Source organism: Grus americana, chromosome 10 (genome assembly GCF_028858705.1).
Source record: "Grus americana isolate bGruAme1 chromosome 10, bGruAme1.mat, whole genome shotgun sequence".
Lineage (NCBI taxonomy): Eukaryota > Metazoa > Chordata > Aves > Gruiformes > Gruidae > Grus > Grus americana.
Window position 1 is genome coordinate 5,019,052 of NC_072861.1, and position 15,715 is coordinate 5,034,766.

At 42.5% G+C, this 15,715-nt stretch overlaps 1 protein-coding gene across 2 annotated transcripts in view; it reads left to right on the forward strand.

The window, feature by feature from the left end:
- The first annotated feature begins 732 nt into the window (after positions 1-732).
- HERC1 (HECT and RLD domain containing E3 ubiquitin protein ligase family member 1) overlaps positions 733-15,715 on the forward strand; it is a 125,341-nt gene continuing 110,358 nt past the window's right edge. The window contains exon 1 of one of the 2 annotated variants that reach the window (XM_054836672.1): positions 733-1,198. The gene's annotated coding sequence lies outside the window, so the exon portion shown is untranslated. The remainder of the gene's footprint in view (positions 1,199-15,715) is intronic. The other variant, XM_054836677.1, reaches the window with a different exon arrangement.

Consider the following 15,715-nt stretch of genomic DNA (forward strand, 5'->3'; position numbering starts at 1 on the left):
CTTCTGTGTATTGTTTCTGAGCAGTAAAGAACCTGGAGCTAAGTGAAGTGATAGTCTGAAAACAAGCAAGTATTTTTATTAAATTAAGAGGTTTCATTGTTATTTTAGTGGTGATGTTTTTCAATCTGTGTGCCTATATTTTTATTAAGTGAAATACTGATTTTTGTGTACTTGGAAATAGTACAGACTGTCAAAACCAACCAATATATTTGCTATTCTGATTTGCTAATAAAATTTTGCCAAGTAGGACAAGTGTCTTCTCTTCCTTTCTTTGCACGCGAGCTGGCGTGTCACTCTGAACAAGGTAAGCAGGGTGCGGGTTGACGAGCTGGTTTGTCTCTCCGGAAACGTTCGGTCCCTGTGGCGCCAGTGTGAAATCCGCGATGTCGGTGGCCGCGGTCTGTGCAGCGCTGCAGGAACGCGCCCGCGGGGCAGAGCTGGAGGCGCTGGCCGGGCCGCAGCGGCAGGGGCCGAGCTGCCCTTCGGCACGTGGGCAGGGGGCGCTGCGGCGCGCGGCGGCCCGGGCCTCCCGCCTTCCCCGCGCGCGCCGGCTGTCCCTCCCCTCACAGCTGCTCCGGGTAGAGGCGGGAGCCGCCCCGGGGAAGCAGGTGGGCGGGTTGTCCCACCGGCGGCGGTAGGCCGCGGCCGTCGGGAGTGGGCGGCTGAGGAGAGAGCCGTGAGGGGGGTGATCCCTGCCGGGGACGCAGCCCAGGGGTTGGGACGGGGGCTTGGAGAGCCGTAGCCGCGGGTTTCGCCCGTTGGGTCGTTGAGGAGAAAATGGAGGCGCTGCCGTGAGGGGCCGCCCTCGTGCCGGGCGCGTGCCGGCCGCCGAGCAGCCCCAGGCGTGCGGGAGAGTGGGGGTCGTTACCGTTATTCCCCTCACCTGTGGCGACACCCCGCGGGGAGCGGGTGCTCGCTGCAACCACGGGCAGCTTGGCTTGGGGGTAAGCGTAGGCTCCCGGAGAAAGCAGATCAAAATGGCAGTTTCAGGAGAACCGTTGTGGTGCTGCGTGGGACTGCAGAGTAGCTGTCGCCTTAGCACCAGCTAGCCTTTTAGCCGGGGAGGACTAGTACCTTCGCTGTTAGCCACATGCTGAAGCAAGAGGGGAGGCTTGTTGGGCTGTGATGGACAGCACTCCCTCTTGAGGATCGAGGTCCCTACACCGTGCCCCTGTGTCCTGCAGCCTCAAGGAGCGAGGTAAGCCTGGCTCCTTCTGACTTTAGAAGCTCTGTGCACTGTTTATCGTGTTAACCTCTGGTCTGTGCTGGTCTGACTCAATTTACTGTGCATCTGGTGACTTTTTTTCTTTTAATAAGAGGTATTGTTCCTATTCACATTTCTGTGTAGATCAGGGAAGTTTTACGTGGCAGGGAAAGAAAAGAGGTATATATTTAACAGTGTTCAGTTGAGGACGTGAGAGGATTCAGAGGCATTTCTTTTATCTTTCTCTTTTCCATATGGTCACTCTTGTGAATTGGCTGACATTCTCCATTTTTTCATTTAAACATCTACTCTGTCTTCACATAAATTTTATCAACTTCAGTGCTGGAGTGGTAGGCAGTATGTTTCAGTGAGAGGAATTAAAAGCAGTGGTGGGCCAGATTGCCCTGCTGTCCTTGCCCAACAGTAAGGTCTTTGTCACCTGGAGATGATCGTGAGCCTGATGAAGGGATATTACAGCAGGCCTCATCCAGCTGGGGTGGAAGGAATGGGAGTGCTTATGGGGGATGGCCAGAGCTGTGCCCCAGCTGGGGTGACCAGGTGTGTTGCTGGGGCTCAGAGTTTGGTCTGGAGACAGAGCTTGTGATGAGCAGACAACGTGAAGGTTTCAGAAGGGCCCTCCTTGGAGTGAGTGACTTTGCTGAGGGAAGGATAGTTTGAGGAGAAGCTTTGGGGAGCCCTGATGGGGTGGAGAATGGGCTTCAGCTGTGTGACAAGACAGGAAGGAATAGCTGACCTGGTTGTGGGTCTGGGGGCGGTGTTTGCGCAGGCAACCTGTGACTGTGCCTTATGCACAGTGTACCCCATGTCAGAAACATGAGGCCGTTCGATTGTTCAGAGGCCTAGCAGCATGGACCTTTGGCTCTACCTGCAGCTCTGTGCTGCACATCAGAGACTTACCTTCTTAGGTTTCTCTTCACAGTGTCATTGCTGGTGTAGTTTGCTGTTATTTTTGAGAGGTTAGGTGAAGAGAGAGTCACTGAGCCTTAGCTTTTTATAGCACTTTGCTACAATGTGTGACTATCTGTCTCAGAGGTGTAACATTTTCCTATCCTGCTTGGAACTGTGCTCAGCCACAGGCCTTTTTAGGGTGGGAGGTATCTGCTCAACAAAATGGGGTAAGGAAAACTGTCACATCATTAGTTCCTAAAGTACTTTTCCTGAGGATGAGCCTCATAAGCTACATATGGTGCTTTGTCAAAAATTATTGTTTGAGGTATCCTCTAGTAGTGTGTAAATTGTCATAATATAAAAATTATGTGGGGAAAAAAGCTTATAAGTAATTCAGCTGCCTTTTTAAATCTTTTTATCTATGGAAAATATGTTGCAATGTATTGGTATGAAATTTGAATTTCATTAGATTTATTGTTTTGAAATGTGGAAAAGTCTTTCTAATATTTAGCTTAAGCCTCTCATTCAGTTGACAAAGGATGGGAAATGCTAAATTAAGTTTAGTCCTAGTCATGCAATTCAAGTAACAGAAAACAGTGTAGGGATGAAGTTTTGGTCTCAGTGCTGAGCCTTAGTCTTGTCTCGTCTACTGCTAGGCCTTTAAAAGCTGCAGTGCACAAAGTTAGGTCTTCAGAAGTCTGCAACAAGTGAAGTCTGGAACGTGAATGGCTCAAAGCCCATGATCATGAAAAGTTGGGAATATGTAATGTTACTCTGTCATCTAGAGTACTCCATTTCCCTGCATCTGCACTTGGATCAAAGCAAGAAGAAAGGCTTTTCTCAGTCTGGCACAGGAGCACTCTGTAAGCTAGTGGTAGAAGAAGTCAATATTTGAATGTGTGGTGTCCCTTGCACAGCTTGTATTTGTACCTGTATTTATACTTTTATGAGGCAAATCAATGAATTAGTGCCTCCAGATCCTTTCTAGGTCTTTGGTCATTCTGCTGGGAAGAAATCCTACAGGAGTCTGAAGAACATCTGGAAAGATATGAAGCAGGCAGATGGCTTTGGATCTACTCCAATTACACAATTATTGGGGGCAGATCACTTACCAGCAATGGTTGAGAAGTAGACTCTGCTATTAAGACTTGCGACCAGGGCCCAAGGATGTGCTGTTATGCAAGTACTGGCCTAAATTTATTTATGATTAATTTTTTATCTTAAAGACTGAATTCATAGAGCTATTCCATTTGACATGCATGATGTTGGAAGAGAGATATTATACAGGAGAACATATGATTTTCTGAAGTAATTTATGCAAAATCACTATAAATACATTGTAAACGGGACCATGGTAAATGAAATGATTGATCAGTTAGCAGGGCAAGCTGTATAAAGTGATTTAGATCTCTAGTTTTGGGCTTTCTAGAGCATGTAAGGCAAGTTATGATTTTCTCATCCAGTGTATCCTGGTGCTACTTATGGAGAGATAAGAGTAGTCATGCATGTGGAGCTGCAAATACCTCGGCTTTTCCTATAGTTGGCAGATACAGTTTTTTTCAGACCACAGTCAAAGGAACCTGAGTAATGTGGGTTACAGGAGGAGGATCTGTGTTTTTTGCATGCAGACATGTCTCAGTTGCATGCAGTGAGGTTGAACCAGATCTATCCTTCAGCTTCTGCTCTCTGGAGCAGTAACTACTTGTTTCCTTCCTGTAGTTTCTCTTCTTAGTTAGCTAATATCTACATTGCAGAACTGATTTCCTGGATCTCAATGCTCAGAATCAATTGATGTAACCTTCTTTCGCTTTGAAAGCTGAGGCCATTTAGCCTGCAATAGTATGTGTTTTCAATGTATTTTAAGCTAAAATACAGAAATTGTTCTTGTGTGGCTTGTGGCTACCAGAGTTCTCCCCTTTTCACAGCTGAGAGCCTAATCACTGGGGTAGAGACCAATGCTTGCTCTCTGTGGTCTGAGCAACCTCTAAGTACTGTATGTGATATAGAAGCAGCAGCACCTCTTGTAGCTGTGTTCAAGCTACAGGAGAAGGATGGTGCCTGATTCTAGAGGACAGTTCAGGGCTGCCTCCAAACAGAGGTAGACACTTACCTACCATCCAGTATAGCACCAAAGGAAAGGAGCCTTCAAGAAGAGTTAGGTTTCAGGTATGGTTTTTTTTTCCCTCAACCTTTCCTTGTGTCTTTCTGGGGTAATTTCACATTCATTGCACAGCTGCTGGGAATGCCTAACTTCAGGTAACAAAAGAGAGTACAGGTGCTTTCTGCCAACTCCACCAGCTCCAGGTGGAGGGCGGGAGTCTAAGTGCTTGTTAGGTAGTCACTGAAGGGCTTACCCAGCCCTAATCATCCTTCTGATTTTGTGGCAGAGTCTCGTGGCCAGTCTAAGTGCCACGCTACAGCCTGTTCTTTTTAACCACTGAACTTTGTTGCTAGGAGCATTTGTCTTTGCCCTTTAGCAGAGGAGGGAATGATTGGGAGAGGAAGGAGTTTGCTTTCCTTCATGTTTGCTGATACAAACTGCTAAGTGATCTGAGAGCCTCAGTTGACAGCTACTGCCTTGGTAGCCTCATGTCAGTCTGGAGCCCTCTTAAGAAAGTCTTGTCAGCTAGAATCCTCTTCTAATCTTTGGGTTTTTCTTTTTCTTTGGCTAGTAAGTGTGACCTTCTTCACAATTCACAGCATTTGAAGGGCCGGGGGGTGTGTGTGTGCAGTTGTAATTTATCATTATTCTGTGAGTCATCCAGGACCCATTAAGAACTATGGAAATTGTTTTCTATCATGTTTAGAATTATTTGAAACCTATGACAAGGTGCTGAAAAGCAGTTGAAAAAGCTTTTTTTAATTTTTTTTTTAAGTGGTGCTGAAAAGCATTCAGTGTCTTTCAGGAGTGACTCCTCCAGCTGCTTAGCTTCACCTGGTGTAGTGGTCTGCACTTAATACCTAAGAAATTCTAGTTCAAAAATTACACCTTCACCTTGAACCACACTACGGGGACTGCAAGATTATTTTTAAGTGTCTGTTTCATGGGTTTTTAATGCACTTCAGAGGGTGGGCAGTTTGTTGGATATGCTAATTAAGTAATTGTAGAATTGCACCAAGGGCTTTGAACATTAGCACATCTCCAGTTGCTGTTTTGTTTTACTGGAAGAGTTCTCTCAGCCTCCTGAACATGGGTGGGATGCACCTGAGGTGACACAGAGTACATACCATAGCACAGACTAAGTGCTGGAGATGGCTTTATCAACAAGATCCATATGCTCATAAGGAAAATCTACCAGCTTACACTTTTCATAAAACAGTGTGGAAAGAAGTGATGCGATTTTCATGCACATGAAAAGTTTGGTTTTGTAGCGTAAGTGCCAAGGAGACAGAACATGTCAGTTCAATGGAAAAGTTCTACTTAGGAATATATTACTACAGGATGGCTTGAGGCAGATAGGGCAAGGGAGGCAGGGCCTGAATTGCTTGAGAAACAGCAGTGACCTTCTGTAAGAATATGTGGAAGAAAAAGACCTCTGAACAAAATCTCTAGGGAGCAGAATGAAGATATACATGCTAGTATACTTCTCTAAATTATCAGTCAGGGAGGGTGTATGTGTTCAAAGACCATGTGGGTTCCTTTTCTTACTGTCTTGCTTTTGAAATTCTTGCTCTTTTCTTCCCACAGCAGCTTTCTTGCCTTGTTCTCCCAACCCCAAACTGTACTTCCACTCAGATTTTTTCATTTTGAGGAGCAGTGGCTGTTTATTTCTTTAAAAAGTCACACTGGGAGAATTCCAGATGTTGGTTCTCTTTGTTTTGAAAAATCCTTTCAAGACGCTACAGACTGTTATAAATGTGACTGAGAATTTCTTCCATTAATGATGATGAATGTAACATTTATTCTCTTTAATGGCTTTGGCTCCACTGAATGAAGTAAATCATAATGGACTGTTCAGATGGGTTCCACTTTTGAGAAGTTCAGGTGACAGGAAGTTACATGGGCCAAAGAAACATGGAGTAATACAGGCTGTTTCACCACTGGATGTCATGCCTAGCCTGCCTGTCTTGGTTTAGAACTGTTTGTGCAAACAACTTATGTCCTGTGTTAAAGGTAGACCAAGCAGGGTGTACTTGCACCATTGAATCTATTTGCTGCTAGAAAACTCTCCTAATAAAAGAGGGCCATAAAAGTCTCTTCAACATGAAATAACAATGAAACAGTTCCTGAATGTGACAAAAATGACAATGCTGCTTGCAAGTTTGGGACACGACTTTCAGTGCCTTTTGGACAGGCAATGCATGCTCTTCATGACAAAATCTGCACTGGAAGTCTGTCATGCCTCAGCTTCAAGCAATTTCTGTAATTAAAATATTTATGACCTGCTTTGATCTGAAGTGTCTGTCTCTCCCGTTGTCAGCTGTTGTTACTGCTCACATATAAGGGGATGCTTGATCTTTATTAAACGTTGCAGTGCATGATCTGCAGGAGCTTGAAAGACCCTGGGCACAACAGTGTTAATTTGGGAGAGACAGATCAGCAGTCCAGCCCCAGCAGGTGAATTTTAGAAAGGAAAACAACTGACCTGTCCTTGATAGTGTTTTTGCTGACATTGGAGCTATGAGTTTGGGCTATGTTCCTGACTCTGCAAGTGCAGAGAATGCTGCACCCAGATATTAGGGAACTGCTGTGATAAGAATTACATTCTCTTCCACTCCCTAGTGGAAGAATCAGTGAAAAACTCTCCTCTGAGGCTGCAGAAACAAACTTTCCTCAAGAAAAAGTTGTGTTATATGGGACCAGAAAGCACCTCCAAAACAGGTAGTCTAATATCTTTGTGTCTTCTACTTGAGCATGAAATGAGCTTAGTGAGGCTTTCCTGGAAAGCTGATAGAATGCATGGCCCTAAATGACTGTAAATCAACCTGATTCCATTTCACTCCACTGCTAATGATGAGTAATACAGATGGTACCAATTCAGGTAAATATATCTCACATGGCAACACTTATCATGCTACATATTATAGCTGTACTAAGACCTGGTAGTGGATTGTAAGAGTTGCTTTCCCTATTGAATCTCAGCGCTTGAATTTAAGACTGATAAAGCAATTAGCAAATCTTTAGTTTTGTTATTTTTGTTGGATTGAATTTGCCATGCATATCATAAATAAGTTCTAATTTCTTCAGGGTGTCCGGTTAAGAAGGTTTTTGTTGGGGACGTTTGTTTCTGAATTCTTAAAATAATTTGTACTGCAGTGGTCGCTAACATTAGAAGAAACTTTTCGAAAACTTCAAGCCTCTTATCTGCTGGGGCATCAAATTTTGTGAATTGCTCAGAAGGAAAAAAAATAGTGAAAATAAGACTAGGAGCAATTAGGAGTCTCATACCGTGTATACACACATGCTCCTTTTGTTACAGTGAATGTTAAATTACCTGTTTCTCATGCGTGACATTGGATTCATGCTTCTGCATGGTCTCTGGACAAGGCATGTTTTCAACTTGGTCTAATTCTTCAGAATATAGAGTAAAACTTACCAGAAGAAATGGAAAATCTGTTTTGAAATGGAGCAAAATGAACTTTCAGTGTTCTTATGGGAAGCTTAGAAAGCTGGTTGAAAAGCCAGTTTCCCATATTGAATCAACATTGATGTTCATTTAATATCAACTTCTGATGTTTTATTTGGTAACAAAGGAAAACTAAGAATGTTTAAATGCTCTTTCAAACAGCTTTCCCCCCTCTGGCCTTTTATACAATTTTTTGTGTTTGTAGCAGCTTTGCTTATCAACTCCTTGGAGAACCAAAGAACAAAAGATTATATAAAAGTTTTCTTAAAAAAAATTCATGAAAACCTCAAATTTGCAAAAACTAGAAAATTATGAAAAGCTACAAAATATTATATACTTTTCAAAGAAATTTTTATGCAGCTGATTTTTCATCAAGCTTCCATAATGTTTATGTACAATAGACTTATCCTGTACTTAATAGCTATGCACAACTATTGCCAGCCAAAAGGTCATGTTAATGTCTTAGTATTGTTCTAACTGCATGAAGTAAAGATTTTCTCTACTTAGCAATTTTTCTTTCTAATGACTACTGGAACTTTCATGTGCTCTGTTGAAATAGTCTGTTACTGCAACTCTTCTTAGGCACTACATGATCATGCCAGATGTGTGGTTGCACCCAACCACACGCTAGTTCTTAAGTACCTTGGAAGTGACACACCATTAACTCTTGATTTTTGTTCAGTGAAAATGTAAATAGGATTGTGATTTTAAGAGCAGTTACTTCAGACAGAGCATGTGTACAGCTACAAAATGGTAGTTAAGATCTCTTTTGATCCAAATGCTAAAGATCAGTGGAGCAGAGACATAACATAATAACAGTTTGTCTGGTCTTCCAATGTCTTAGCTAATTAAAACATAAAAGAACCTAGCAGACTTGTTATAGTATCTCATACTGTGACTGTAACCATGATATCTGAGCTTCTAGTCAGGGACAGCTTTCATAATGGTGTGAAATACCCTCTTAAGGATTAGCAAGAAGCTGATCAACTTGACTTTTTTCTGTCACCTTGGAGTTATTGCTCAGAAAAATCACTGACATTCATGAAAAAGACTTGCATTCATGCTTATTTTGAAATATAGGCTTAAAATCTTCTTATCTTCTTACTGAACTGTAACTTCAGGAGAAGTTAAGCATCCAATCACTTTGTAGCCAAGATACAGACCTCACTGCTATGGGAAGCTGCTGTTATTTGCTAGGTGTTATTTTTGTTCTGTGTTTCAGTATTCTAAAATATTAAGTGACATTGTGTTTGGAGGTGCCCCATCTTTGAAACAATGTAAAGCTGCAGTCCAGATGCCCTGTAGCTATTTTGTAAGGATTGCTGTTGGCTGTAGTAGGCTGGCCAGTTTCCCATTTCAGTAATTGCTTTCGGCATGCCTGAGATGTGCCCTGCTGCTTCAATGGGATGCATTGTCTGTCTTTTGTTTCCTGTCCTATATTGTCCTGTAGTCGTGCTCCCCCCATGTCATGTTTGTATGTGAAACTATTGTGCAGCCCAGCCTGATTCCTTGTGCTGTAAACCCCATTATTTTCAGATAGAGAAGAACATTTAGAATTGAATTAAAAGCCTGACTTTGAACTCTTTGAAGGATGGGATCATGCATCTATTCCAGATGCTCTTCTAAAAGGTCTTTGACCTATGCTGCTCTGTCTTTCCATTTAGATCTAAGCATCCCTGGACTTCTTTGCAAAGCCTGAAAATCCTTCTCAGCAGCCTGCTTCAAGGGAAGAGCCCCTGCCTGTGCTTTTTCCATTGCTGTAGACTTTCTGTCTGTCTTGCCTCAATTTAGGCATGGATGTTGATCCTGGGGCATGTTAAAGCAGCCAGGAATGGAATCAGCACTGGTTTGAAGCCTCAAATGTCCCACGCTGGTGCCTGGAAAGATGGACAGGCAGGTACCATCCCTTCTGCCTTCCCTGTTATTTTACCGGTGTTTTGCCTTATCGCCTCCCTGTTCCATGTGCATGGTGGCCTAATCTGTTCTCCAGTGCTTAAGTCTGGCATAGCTTCATCCCAGTAATTCCCTAGTAGGGGATGGGACCATAAAATAAACCAGAGGACTGGGTGAGTGCAAGGGCACGTCCTGGCAGAGAGCATTGCTAGCAGTCCATACTGTGTCACAGTGTTTCTGCCCCAAGACTTACCAATAATGGAAAACAATAATCAGATAATACTCCTGGGTTGAAGTAGGTATTATATCAGGGAGCCTTCTCTTTGCCCAGGTCACCGTGCCTATATTTCTGCTTTTAGACAAGCATGGCATAGCTGATAACTATTTATTTTGCTATTCATGCTGGTGTATTTATAAAAATTGATTACAGTATTGTGTGTTATGTGTTTCCTCTTTATACCTTGGTCCTTTGAAATCAGGAGGCAAGATCAGGGAATGTTTCTTTTGGCTACCATGGCTTTCAAGTTACATTCTCCCTTTCTGTTAATGCTTTAAAGTCATAGATAGGAATTGTTGTGAGACAGCGGCTGTAGGCTTGTGATTTGTTAGGGTGCAGCCCTGTCTGCAGTGATGGTGCTCCTCACATCTAGCAGTAGTAGTATTGTAAGAAGAATAGTCTGAGCAGCATTTTCTTCCTTGGTGACAGCATTCTCAATCGTATGTCCCAAATATTTGCAGCAGCAGTTTTGCAGGAAAGCTATCACTTCTGAATTATCTTCCAGTACTACTATACTGCTTCCTAGTTTTCACGGTAGCATTTCAGCTTTTGTTTCAAGGCGGACACCCTTATGTGAAGTGTGCGAGCATGATTGAAAGTGTTGTCCATATTGCTTTAACTGCCTTGCTGCTTTCGGTTTAGTTGGATCATGATTGTTGCATCTCTTCCAAACTGTGACCAAGGTAAATGATTACTTTTTTAAAAATTATTTTCAATCATGAACTTTAAAAAAAATCATTCTTCTGGCATCATGTGAGCAATAATATTAGATTTGTATTGTTTTATTCAACTGCTGCATGAAAGGGCGACATCAGTTTTGATTTAAATTCCTTTGGTCCTTGCTGTATGTTTCTTAAGACACCTGTTGCATAGAAGATGTAGCTAAGGGCACTTCTGGGAGTGGTCCTCTGTTCTGTACAGTTATACATCCTACAGAAGGCTTGTGAATAATGGTGGGCAGGTTATAATTCAGGCATTGAAAATGTTGCAGACAACATAAAATACCAAGCTAACTCATTCCTGTGCTTCCCCCGTCTTCTCTGTTGTGCTCAGTTGATGCTGGAGCCTCTCCTCTGCTCGAGGCTAACATTAACTAGCATTAAATTGGGACATGTTGCATTTTCAAGCAGCTGGATCACGCAGCGTTCCACTAGACTTCCTCCGTGCTGGGCCTGAACAACAGATGTCCCCCCCACCAGTGAAAGGTAGTGGCTGCCAGACCGATCATATTGTGTATACTGAGCAGGGGCCAACTGGAATAAAGTGTATTTACAGGCTGGCTGGCCTTGCAGTGCAGATGGGCTGGTTCAGATGTTGATGCAGATGAGAGGAAATTGGACAATGTACTTAAAAAGGGGAGAAGGGGTTGTGGATGAGGGAAGCAGGGGAATGACACTGAGGAGAGACTGGGAGAGGTGGGGAAGGGTCACTGTATTGCATAGCAGGGGGAGCAAAGTTTAGGGAGCTGTAGGTGGTGGTAGTGGGTGTGGGCTCATCTGCTGTCCTGGGGCATGTTCCTGGTTGGTACCTTCTAATATAATAGGAATATTTATTTCTCTGGCAACCCATAGGAACAGAAAAGGGATGTCTACTGTCATTCCCATGTCACCATGCTGAAACTTGTCTTATTAGGATGTTTTATTCTGTAGCTTGGACTTTGATCCAAGTAGTCAACACTGTATAACCTTACTCTGAAATATGAATGTGAGAGCATGACCAAAAAGGATCTTAAAGCCTCTGCCTCGCTTCAAAGCCTGGCACACCAGGTATCTAATTGTACATCAATCTGATATACTCTGCATGTGATAGCAGACTGTGTGAACTTACTGAGTGCTTCAGCTGGAAAAGATAACTGACCTAGTGAATTTCTAAGCTCACTCAAAAAATGCTCCTTTCAGAACTATCCCTGTGTGGGATGGCTGGGCCTTCTGGCCTGCCCACTCACTGCCTGCTGCATGGCCTGGCCGGACTGCTCTGGTGCCTGTGGCTGGGTGCTGTGCTGTACACCTTGCCTCGCTCTCACCTTCAGGGCCTGCATCCCTGATCAGAGGGCTGGAGCACCTCTCCTATGAGGACAGGCTGTGAGAGAGTTGGGATTGTTCAGCCTGGAGAAAAGGTGGCTCCGGGGAGATCCAATTGTGACCTTCCAGTACCTGAAGGGGGCCTACAGGAAAGCTGCAGAGGGACTGTTTATCAGGGAGTGTAGTGACAGGACAAGGGGTAATGGGTTTAAGCTGAAGGAGGGTCGATTTAGATTAGATGTTGGAAAGAAATTCTTTACTGTGAGAGTGGTGAGGTACTGGAACAGGTTGCCCAGAGAGCTTGTGGAGGCCCCCTCCCTGGAAGTGTTCCAGGCCAGGCTGGACGGGGCTTTGGGCAATGTGGTCTAGTGGAGGGTGTCCCTGCCTGTGGCAGGGGGTTTGTAACTAGATGATCTTTGAGGTCCCTTCCAACCCAAACCATTCTATGATTCTCTGTGATCCCATCCAGAAGCTATGCAGGGCCTTTCAGAAGCTGAATACTCCTGCTGTTTGGCAAGGAGGAAGAATAGGCAGCTTGAGGGAATTAAAAATAACAGTGAGAAAAACCTGTTCTCTAATCAGCTGAATGCTGAAGGAGTCGTGAGGAGGAGGATCAAATGGAGTGTAGCCAGCTGCATGTGTTTGCCCTGTAGCACAGCATTTGGGCATGGGTACTGATGATACCAAATCCTGAATGTATAACCAAACACTTCTTCTTACAAGAGAAGATACAATTAAAGAAAGAATAATGTTTCACCATTTTCTTGCTATCCCTACTTAAAAATGTTTATGATAGGATTTTATTGGCTTTTTTACTTCTAGAAAAATGGGAAAAAATGTCTTAGACATCAAGTAGCCTGTTTGCAGGAGTTTGCTACAGTGCATTGACTCAGTTCTTGCCTCTTCCTGCTTGCTGCTTATTCCTCTCGTAGCCTGGCAGAACACTTCTGTTCTCTGGTCATATACTTCAAGAAGTACTACCCATCAAGAGCAGATATTGCAATTTATCATCCCCAGCTAAGTGGACAGAATATGTCTTTCATAGTACACGTTCTTCTTTTCCAAGGCACATCCACAGAAAATTGTCCCCTTGGCTTTTCCTCTCCCAAACCCATTATTACGAACCACCCAGATGTGCATTTGCTGTACATCCGTAACACACAGAAGACCAGAAACACTGAACTTTACCCCCCACCCCCCAAAACCCTACCTCAGCTCATTTTTGAGAAGCAATAAACAGGTTCCCAGCTAAATTTCTGAACATTTTTCTCAGCTGGATGATTATTCAGCCTTGAGTTAATTTTTTAATTCACATGATTCAGGACAAATTAGATATAGCTGCAGGTAGCTATGTGACTGGTTCCAGAAAACCAGAGTTTTTTTCCTTTAATATGTAAAAAAGTGAACTAATATCTTCAAGTTGTGCATGCTAAGGCTTGTCTTGACTTCAAATTGTTGCCTATCTGATTCTAGGGCCAGGTGTCATTTTGGTGGGGGTTATTTGGGAGGTGTTGTTAGTAAGTGCAGTTATAAAAGAGAGCCATGTGCCTTTAACCAATAGTGCAAGAACTGAAGATGGAAATATGTGCCTCTATTGATGCCAATGGCATCAATCCTAGTCATTTACCAGCATAAGTAGGTTGGGACAGACAAGATTACCCCCGAATCAGCACAGCCATATTGGTCCTTTACTAACTTGATAATTGGCTGAAGTGTTTATTAGTTTTTCACAGTATATCACAATATTGTTTCACCATGTCTTTTCTGAATGATTTAGGGCTGAATTAGCTACGGCAAAGACGAAATGTCTGTTGGTTGCTCTGTGATTGTGTCTGTCAAGTCCAGGACTTCATGGCGCATACAAATCCAGATGCCTTTGGGCAGGACCTCGGGGCTTCTGGGTTAAACCCTAGTATTGGGCAGTGGAGCTGTATTCCTGGCTCTGCTCTGAGTTATACCCTGAAACTCCAGAATAGCCTTGGAAAAGTTGCTTTATCTGTCTTAGGCTTCATTTTTTACCTCTCTGAAATGAGGATGATGATAGTGCTCCTTGTGAAAGATTTCTTTCCAGTATTCATTTTGAAAGTGACCTTTATATTTCCATGTCTCTCTTGTGAGTGGGCACTTTCCTTCCCCAGTAGCAGTGATGTAGTGGTAGCAGCCCAAGAAGCTAAGCTGTGTGGGACAGAAAAAAGCAAAGGCTTGAACTTTACCAGTTTGTTTCTAAAAAGACCAGTATAAGCAGGGGGTTTCTTGTAAAAGTAGAATATCAGGTAACATGGTGAGCTGGAACACAACCTATGCTAGACATACTGGGATGGGATAATTATTCTATTTATACCTTGTGTTTTCCCCTTCTAAGGGAAAGATGATTCCTTTTGAAAAATATTTCGAGATCTCAAAGTGAAAGGTGCAGGAGGGTATTATTTGTGTTGTGGTGCTTGCTGGAGAAAAATGGAATGCAAGAACAAATGGAATGAGAGGAAACATGAAAACAATGGAAAGAGAAAAACTGCTTTTAGCCCTACAGAGTAGTCATTGATTCATGAAAGCAGAAGGATAATTCCTCATTGTATAGCTTTCAGACAACAGTTACAATATTCACTTCCAGTTAAAGACTAGAAAAATATCAATGAACTGACAGAAGCCAAACAAAAGTCACAAAAAAAAAAAAGTCAGGGGACTGGGGGAATAACTAATAAGAAAAGAGGAAAAAAAAATGACTTCGTGAATTGGTGGAATGGAGCATGAGGAAGGAAGTGACATAGCTGTCAGAGTTAGAAGAGATAATAAACTCAGAGAAAAACTGCTTGCTTTTGTAGCTCAAGTTCAGAAAGAGGAATTCTGGGAGGAAAATAGAGGGGATTTCTTTCCCAAAAAAGGGAAAAATCTTTTTTATCTGAGGAATGATGAGAAAATGGAAGAAGTCAGTATTTTTATGAATGCTAAACAATGCATTAGAATATGCTGTACAGACAAGATGTTTTACAATATGTTTCAGGCCTTCAGGCTTCATGTGGTGCCGTGGTGTTTGAGTGTTGTTGATTTTGATGGTAGCTTTACCATTTTTATGCATCTATATCCTGCAAAGAATAATAAAACAATCACAGCTATAAAGTGCTTCTTTCCTAGGCTTAATATTTATTAATGACTTTTATAAAATTAATGCTATATTCTGATTTACAAAACTAAATGCCTCTTGCTGAAAGAAATCATGCATAGGATCTTGCATGGAACAATTATGGTAAAGTATAGTCATATTTTGCATTTGTGCAAAAAGATTAGAGTACTTTGAATGTAAGTTATGTATCTAGTGGCATTACACCTATTTCAGGGAGGAATAAATGAGAAGGGGACTTATTCAAGGTCAGATGGCCTCAATGAAAAAAAAGTGGAAGCTTTCTGCTTAACTGAAACCCTCTAGATAAACTAATTAAGTATTTTTTTCCTTATGAAAATGGAGACTGCATCCGTGCTGTGCTTATAACTGCATAAACTTTAATTTTAATCTTTATACTTTAAATTTTTCACCTCTAGAATTTCCTTGAAGTAAAATTACTCCTTGAAGAACACTAGTGCTTGCTAGAAACAGTTCAATTGTTATTTTGCTACTCAGTCCAGTTTCATATGATGCAACTCTTCGTAAATATTAACTTGTGAAATACTGTGGCTACTCCTTTTTGGAACAGCTATGAGTTTACTGTGCATTAAGTTAATGTGTACAGGTGCACATCTCTTGCGTACTATATTTGGCAGTCCTCCAGTACATCCCCCTATGTCCTGCCAAGACTAACCAGTCTGTTTGCTTCTGTTGCTCCAGGGCCATGACAGCTGGATAACCTCT